Source organism: Arvicanthis niloticus, chromosome 15 (assembly GCF_011762505.2).
Source record: "Arvicanthis niloticus isolate mArvNil1 chromosome 15, mArvNil1.pat.X, whole genome shotgun sequence".
Taxonomy (NCBI): domain Eukaryota; kingdom Metazoa; phylum Chordata; class Mammalia; order Rodentia; family Muridae; genus Arvicanthis; species Arvicanthis niloticus.
Window position 1 is genome coordinate 13,677,780 of NC_047672.1, and position 8,162 is coordinate 13,685,941.

The 8,162-nt window shown below is 41.8% G+C and overlaps 1 pseudogene; it reads right to left on the bottom strand.

Annotated features, from left to right (window-relative positions):
* Positions 1 to 303: 303 nt before the first annotated feature.
* LOC117720975 (pre-mRNA-splicing factor SLU7 pseudogene) lies at positions 304 to 1,992 on the bottom strand (annotated as a pseudogene).
* Between the last annotated feature and the right edge of the window lie 6,170 nt (positions 1,993 to 8,162).

Consider the following 8,162-nt stretch of genomic DNA (forward strand, 5'->3'; position numbering starts at 1 on the left):
ACCCCTGCAAGAGCAGTCAGTGCTCTGAACTGCTGAGCCATCGTGGCAGGTTCTGCAAGACACTTGGCAAGAAGAGAGCCAAACTCTCCTTCAAATCATTCATTAGGATGGATGAGTTTAACCCTTATCACAATTGTATGTTCTTCTTGCTTGTTTTGTTTCTTGACTGTTGAGGAGACAGACTTGGAGACTTCAGAAAAATGTATTAATGTCAGGCAGCAAGAAGGATAGATAAAGATTTTCTATGTATGGGCAGCAAGGAGCTGAAAAGAACATACTGTGTATGTGTCTGATCCTGACCAGTTACTGTCCTAAGAAAGAGGCCATGGGGTCATCTGGCCTCTGCCGTTTCCTCCTGTAAGCCTCCATTTCCTCTTCTGTGGGCTCCCGGGTTTCATATATGCTGTTGTAGGGCCTCTTGTGCTCCTCAGTCTGCATGACCTCCTTCACCTGAAGAAGGCGAGCCTCCTCTGCATTCAGTGCCTTTTGCAGTTTCTCCTGCTTCCTCTCCTCATCATTGCTGTCAGACCTGCTCTTTCCCTGTTCCTTCTTCTTCCTCTTCCTCTTCTTCTTCTTCTCCTCTTTTAGTTTCTCCTGATGCAGCTCCATGAGGGTCTGAGGTTTCTTCACAGACCCTTCTCCAGTTGCATCACTTAAAATACATTCCTCTGAATTAGCACTCTCCTTCCCAGCTTCTCCAGTGCAATAGGAATGCTTAAAGAAAGAGTGACAGCATTTGTAGCCCCAGCGGCCTTCTTTCCAGTAAGATCCCCAGATATGTGTGTGGTTGTTGATCTTCACGTCTTCCTCGTACTTGGAGCAGGCGACAGCCCGCTCCTGGCCTTTAAGGACCTTTCCATGCCTGGAGTACTCCACATAGTCTTCTGTCTGGGCTAAGAGCAGCTCGGCTGGAGGAGCATCTAGGTGTTCTTGCCCACCATACTTTTCCAGGATGCTCTCCTTCTGCTGCTCTTTCAGGTCTTCTTTCTTGACTTTGAAGGACTTATACAGCAGCTCTAGTTTGGTAGGATCTGCCTGCAGATGCACTTCAGACCCCCTGTCGTAGGCTTCCCAAGCAAACACTTGTGTCTGAGCCATGGAGATGGTGTCGCCTGTGTAGCGAACAAAGTTATCTCCAGCGTAGCTCACTTCATCTGGATTCTTTCCTGCATGGGAGTAAGGATTCTCTCTCATCGCTCTACTTTTGGGGTCATAATAGGCAGAATTTGGATCTAAATTCCTCAAATATTTGGCAATATCTTCACGAATCCTGAGATTCCGAACAGTAATGCGTCTCCTAGAGTCGAAATTCTGCCCAGGCATGTCAAGATCATCTGCATACTTGTCTTCATCCTCATCTTCACTGGCAGGATCCTTTTCCATCTGACAATTGGGTTCCTCTTCTCCCCACTGGGCTTTTGGACAATCAGCTTGCTCCATGGACTTTCCAGAGGCTAACTCTTCTTGCAGTTTCTGAGCTTTCAATGTTCGCTTGGCCAGATCCACTTTGGCGTATTCCTCAACAATCTTCATGTGCTCTTCCGGATTGTAGCCATTCCACCGGTCTCTCTTGCCATCATAGGCAAACATCAGCTGAGGCTGGATGTGCTCATCTGGAGCCATGTTGGTACCTGTGAATTTAGCTCCAACCCGCCTTGGCCTCTCGAAGCAATCTTTCCTCTTGTGGGTCATGGCTCCGCAGTTCTCACAGGCACCCTGGCGGTACTTAGTAGTTATACAATTCTCCTTTACGCCTCTCTTGTACCATTCCCCAGGTGAACTCAATTGCTTCTCTTTCTCTGGCTGTGCCCTCTGATGCTTTAAAGTGGGTCTCTTCGTTGGATCAATGTACCATGGAACCGAAGAAATATACTGAGGAATATGAGGGTTGATATCTTTTCCCTCTTCATCCACTTCTGCAGGAGCAGTGCCCAGTTTTCTCTGTTCTTCTAGCTTCTTCTTTTTCCTCCAGTCCTCTCTGGTCATCTTTTTGGGCTCGAAGCTAAAGACATCCATGCTTCCTTCTGTATTAGTCAGGGTTCTCTAGAGTACCAGAACTTATGGAATATCACTCTGGAGGGAGCCAATTGATTGTGAAGACTTATACTCTGGAGTCCAGCTGCCCAACAAGGGGATGTCCAAGGATCTTGTACTTGCTCCGGCACACTAGGTCGTCCAAACTAGGTATTAGTTTCAACTGGCCTTCTCTCAAAGTAGGTCACAACACAAGTGCTGGCTGGCAAGTAAGTGCAAGCCAGGTGAAGAAGAATGAATCTTCCTTCTTCCAAAGTCCTTATATAGGCCTCCAGCAGAGGGTGTGGCCCAGATTAAGGAGGTGTGCCACCACATCTGCATCTGGGACTTGATTGGTCCCAGGCTGACCTTGAACTCAGAGATCTCCTGCCTTGCCTTACTCCCCTGATAGTAAAGGTATGTGCTACCTTGCCTAGGCCTAAACTCTTCACATACCAAGATCCGGGTCAGAAAATTGTGTCTTTCAGCCTCAAGATCTGGATCACAGGACAGCCCTGGAATTCTAGATTGTAGTTCATTCCAGATATAGTCAAGTTGACAAAGTGGAAGAGCCATACATTTCTGGATTAAGGGAGGAGGCCCTGTGCCCGTCTTTCACAGTCTCTATACCTTCTGAAATTCTTTAAGCCCTGCTCCACAAGAGATTTCAGTCATTCCTGAGCTTGCCCTAAAGAGTATTCCTTATTCCTGGTCTCTCTCTCTCTCTCTCTCTCTCTCTCTCTCTCTCTCTCTCTCTGTCTCTCTCTGCCTTCCTCTGCCTCTTTCCCTCTCTCTTCCAGTATATCTCTCTCTTTTATGCATACACACACAGAGAGAAATAGAGAGAGAGAGTCAGAGACAGACAGAGAGAGAGACAGAGAGAGAGACAGAGAGAGAGATAGAGAGAGAGACAGAAAACTCACAAGGAAGCACCTGTGAGCACATATCAATCAGAATTTATTAAGGCTTTAACGATGCAAAGACATGGGCTAGGGGCCTGGTGGAAAGGTATGCCTTTAGTATGTTCAAAAGGATCTTGAAACAAAAATATATAGTGTATGCAGAAGTAAAATTTCTGTGGCTTTAAGGAAAGCTCATTTTCCTATCTGTCCCAGGAGTTTCTAGAGAGCTTCTTTAATTTGCACATAGCTTTTGAAATTTCAGTTAAGAAAAACTTTCCTGAGAGAGCCACACATTTGAACATGCTTCTCTCCACCCAGATTCAGAATGGCTAAAGTCACAGTCTTGTAGAACACATACTCCCCTTACAAACAAAACAAGCACACACACACACACACACACACAAAAAAAAAAAAAAAAAAAAAGAAAAGAAAACAAAAACAAAAACAAAATAGCATAACAACACCCCGGCCCACACAGATCAATTTTAGGAGTCCAGATGTCACATGATATAGTTTCTTCTTGAAATGGATTATTAACAACAGAAGGGAAGACAACCTAATAAGACTGACCATGCTGCCTGACCTAACAGTGGATGAAGACTGAGTGGCTTGGGCATTTCCAATAGGATTTAGAAAGAAGACCTGCATAACAAAACCACATGTCACAGAAGAGATTTGCTGCACATCTCCTAAAAGTTCTTCTCTGTCAAATGCCCCTAAGTGCTACCTGAGTGAATCCTGAGGAAAGGCTTCAGCTGTAGTGTAAGACACTGATTCAACCCAAGACAGCCACCACCCTGCCAGTAACTGGCAGAGGCTAGCCTATCTCTGCATGTCTTGGACCCTAAGTTGCCAAAGGTGGCTTTCACTCTTTCTCAAGATGGGACAGCATAAGCAGCTGTGATTTTGAACTACGTACAACAGAACACATTCGTAGAAGGAGAGGGGGATGGCATAGGGGTTTTTTTGTTGTTGGTTTTTTTTTGTTTTTGAGACAGGGTATCTCTGTGTAGTCCTGGCTGTCCTGGAACTCACTCTGTAGACCAGGCTGGCCTTGAACTCAGAAATCCACCTGCCTCTGCCTCACAAGTGCTGGGATTAAAGGAGTGTGCCACCACCGCCCGGCAGCATAGGGGTTTTGTGTGTGGGAACTGTTAATGGGGTTAATATTTAAAATGTAAATAAAGAAAATATCCAATAAAAAGAAAAAGAAATAAATGAGCTAAACAGGAAAACCACTATTAGATCAAGAACAGAACTAAATTATAACCATACTGATGTCAAATTAACATTCTTTGAAGAAATAGAAAAATATTATTTTAATCCTGAAATAAAAATTCCACAAAATTGATTTCACCTCCTGTCCTGATTTTTAAGCACTGGTATACTTTGGTTATAAAATAAAATATATTGTTCCTCTTTTGTGAAATATGAAGTATAAGTAATTAGCTATAGCAGTGCATCATGCAATTTTCACACTTTCAAATAAATTTTTTTCTCCTTTGTGAAGAGTTAAGTTGAGCCAACATTTCAAAATCACTTTTATTCACTAAGGGGACAGACCAAGTTTAAATTCTTAAGCTAAAATGAGTCTCCACCACAACAAAAGGTCCTCTGGGTCATCCTATGTTCTGTACAGCACACTGCACATAGATTGCTCAGTTGACAGCCTTAAGGGTTGCTTAACTTTAAATGGGGATACAGTCTCTTTGACCTTACAGTTCACTGATGGTGGAAGTAAGCATCTCTTTGAGTCTAACAAACCCTCCAGGAGAGGTGGGTTGCTTAAAGCAGGCTAGCAGCCTCTGAGCACAGCAAGGCCCTTTCTATGTTACAGTGTCTCCAATGTAATGCAAAGGTGGTGCTTCCTCTACAACAGGTTCGTTACTGAACTCACAGAGCTACCAATGCTCAGCTATTGACCCTGGAATCTCTGTTACATGAACTTGCCTTACCATGAGCTAACATGAGCTCTAATGTGGCAAGCATGTTCTTAGTTTCTTAATTTTTCTTGGTGACACGATTAACAGGTTTCTCATTCAACGAAGCCATTCCCATTTCAGTAACTAAAGCATTACTTTGATTAAAAGACACAACCTCTTCGTTTTTTCTCTCTCCTTAACTAAAACAGATCATGGTAAGTTATCCCTCTTCGATCTCCATCTAAACTGCTCCTTGCTTCCCCTCTTCCTGTCAGTCCTGGCCACACCCCACGTAACTGGGCAGTAAGACAGCCATGGGAACAGGTGGATGGAGGAGTGGGGCTGGCAGGGAGCCAGGAATTATCCATCACAGAAGTTAGTGACTTCTCTGATGCTTCCATGGGCTCTCACTCCCCAGTCAAACCTCATACAGATCTTAACTTGTGCGGTTTTACCCACCACCCTAAATCACTTCAGTTCTAAAGGGTTTTTCCTTAACATAAATAATTCTCTCTCCACTTCCTAGGTCTGTGGCCAACACTCACACTAACACTAAAATACACAGAGCTATGATATGGAAAAGTTGGGGGTAGGACAGTGTGGCCGTGTTTCTTCTTAATAGTACTAAGAGCAATCTGCTGCTCAAAGCTGAGCTTTCAGAATGCTTGCAGAATAGGCAAGAGAACCCAAGTTCAGATCCCAGCACCCAAAGAGAAAGCTGCGTATGGTGATTTGAATAGGAATGGCCTCTATAAAGTCCTGTGTTTGAATACTTGGCCATAGGGAGTGGCATTATTAGGAGGTGTGGCCTTCTTAGAAAAGAGTGGCCTTGTTGGAAGTAGGTCCCTGTGGAGATGGGCTTTGAGGTCTTCATCGCTCAAGTAATGCCCAGTGTTGCTCACAGTCTCATCCTTCAGATCAAGATGTAGAACTCTCAGCTCCTTCTCCAGCACCATGTCTGCCTGCATGCAGCCATGCTTCCCATCATAATAATAACTAAACCTCTGAAACTGTAAGCTAGCCCCAATTAAATGTTGTCCTTTTTAAGAGTTGCCATGGTCATGATGTCTCTTAACAGCAATAAAAACACTAAGACATTGGATGTGACCACATATTGTGCCTGTAAACCCAGTGCTTTGGGTGAACAGACAGCCTAGCTCCTAATTCAGCAAGAGTCTCTGTCAAAGAAGGAATAAGGTGGAAAGTACCAGAGGAGGACCCCTGATATCTTCTGATGCACTCTGGGAGCACTCACACATGGGTTCAAGAAACCCATACACACATGTATATACCACACACACATATGAATATATAACATATACCACACACACATATATCACACTCACACATATATATATATATCAGCCACACATATACATGCACATACATCACATGCATACATTTGACATCCACACATCAGTGAGCAAATACTAGAAGAAACACTAACTCAAAGATGGCACAAAAGTAGCCAATGGCAATATTAAAAAAGTAACCAAGAACATTAATTATCCAGTAAATACAAATCAGAACAACTAGGAGATACCCCCTCACTGCTGTTAAGATGCTGTTCATCAAAAAGTGAAAGAGAATAAAGACTGGCAAAGGTGTGGGGAAAAGTAAACACCTGTATATTAATGGGATATAGAACTCTGTAGCCAGTATGTTCAACAGTACAGAGACTTCTAAAGAACGAGAGTTACCCTGTGACCCAGCAATCCATCCTCTGGGCATTATTCAAAGTATGAAATCACCATCCCTAATGATATCTCTACTCCATGTTCATTGCATATATATATATATATATATATATATATATATATTATATATGGTGTGTGTATGTGTGTGTGTTTATAAAATATACACTGTATGGTCAGTACCACAGTTCATTACTTTATATTACTAATATAAATATACATATGATTTGTTATGTGTGTGAAAATGCAATATATATGTATATATAATACATATAAAATAACATGTATAATATAATAAATATGTTAATATCTAATTAATATATTGGGTTATATATACTACATATATAGATTACATATTATATAATATTGCACACATAAGTCATAAACATATTTATATCAATGATATAAATTAATTAACTTGATACAAATCTAGTGAAAATTATTCAGCTCTAAAAAAATGAGATCTTATTATAAACCAAACATGGATAAGTTTCAAAGATAGTTTGGCAAATAGAACCAGCCAGATACAGGAAAAGACATTACCTGATATCTTACCTGTGAATCATGTAAATTTCGCCTTTCTGGTCTTTAAAAGTAAGCTGGTCAGCTGTGCAGAGTGGCAGAACCTTTAACTCCAGCACTCAGGAGGTGGAGGCAGGTGAACACTGTGAGTTTGAGGCCAGTCTGTTCTAATGCAGAGTTCCAGGACAGCCAAGAATACAAAGAGAAACCAAGTCTCAAAAACAAACAAACACTAGCCTCTACTATATCAAGGTATAATAATAGAAAATGAGTTAAGACAACTACTCAGAGAAGAAATAAATCTCATTAGGAAGTGGCTCAGGAGCCCCATACTCAGTAAGGGACTCCTGGCCATGGACAACAGCTGGGAGAGCTATCTCTTTCTTCAGTGGTGTAGGCACTGACAAGTTACCCCTGCTCCAGAAAACTACCTCCTGGTCATTCTCATGCAAACAGCTCTAATCAAACCCAGTGGTCACACACAGTAAGGAGTAAGACTTGATGGGGAGACAGAAGAATTCCAGTGGAAGCAGGGCTTGGATGAGAGAGGGGAATGGGGGTGAGGAAAACTAAAGTCAATGAATTAAAAAATGAAGGAGGGAGCCATTTAACCCATTTGCAGTGTAATTTTAAAAGCAGAATACGCATGTTCACTAGTTGTCTTCCAAGTGAGTAGACACATACCCTGAAACCAATGAGCTACAATGTTTCATGTTTTTAAATGAAAAATTTGTAAACAGTACTGACAGATGATAATACATCTTCCAGCCAAGGAGTATGATCCAGCTTTTCTTCATTTAAGAAATCTTCTCATCTGCCAAGAAGTTGCCTCAAAAACTTAATTCATTTTTGAAATGCCACTTTGTTAAAGGTCTCTATAAGATTTAAAGGAAAGGTTATAGACTATAATTCAACCTTTAAATTATTATATATGTCTTGCAAATTCTTTAAGTGAAGATAAATGGTCTCATCGTGAACTAGGATTTTTCTCAACCCAGACACAATATTCTAGGCATTTATTTATTTCATTTATGTACCCTCTGAAAAGTTCTTAGAATTCCAAATATCACACAACTGCACAAAAATTATCTGCAGCTGGCAAAACCATG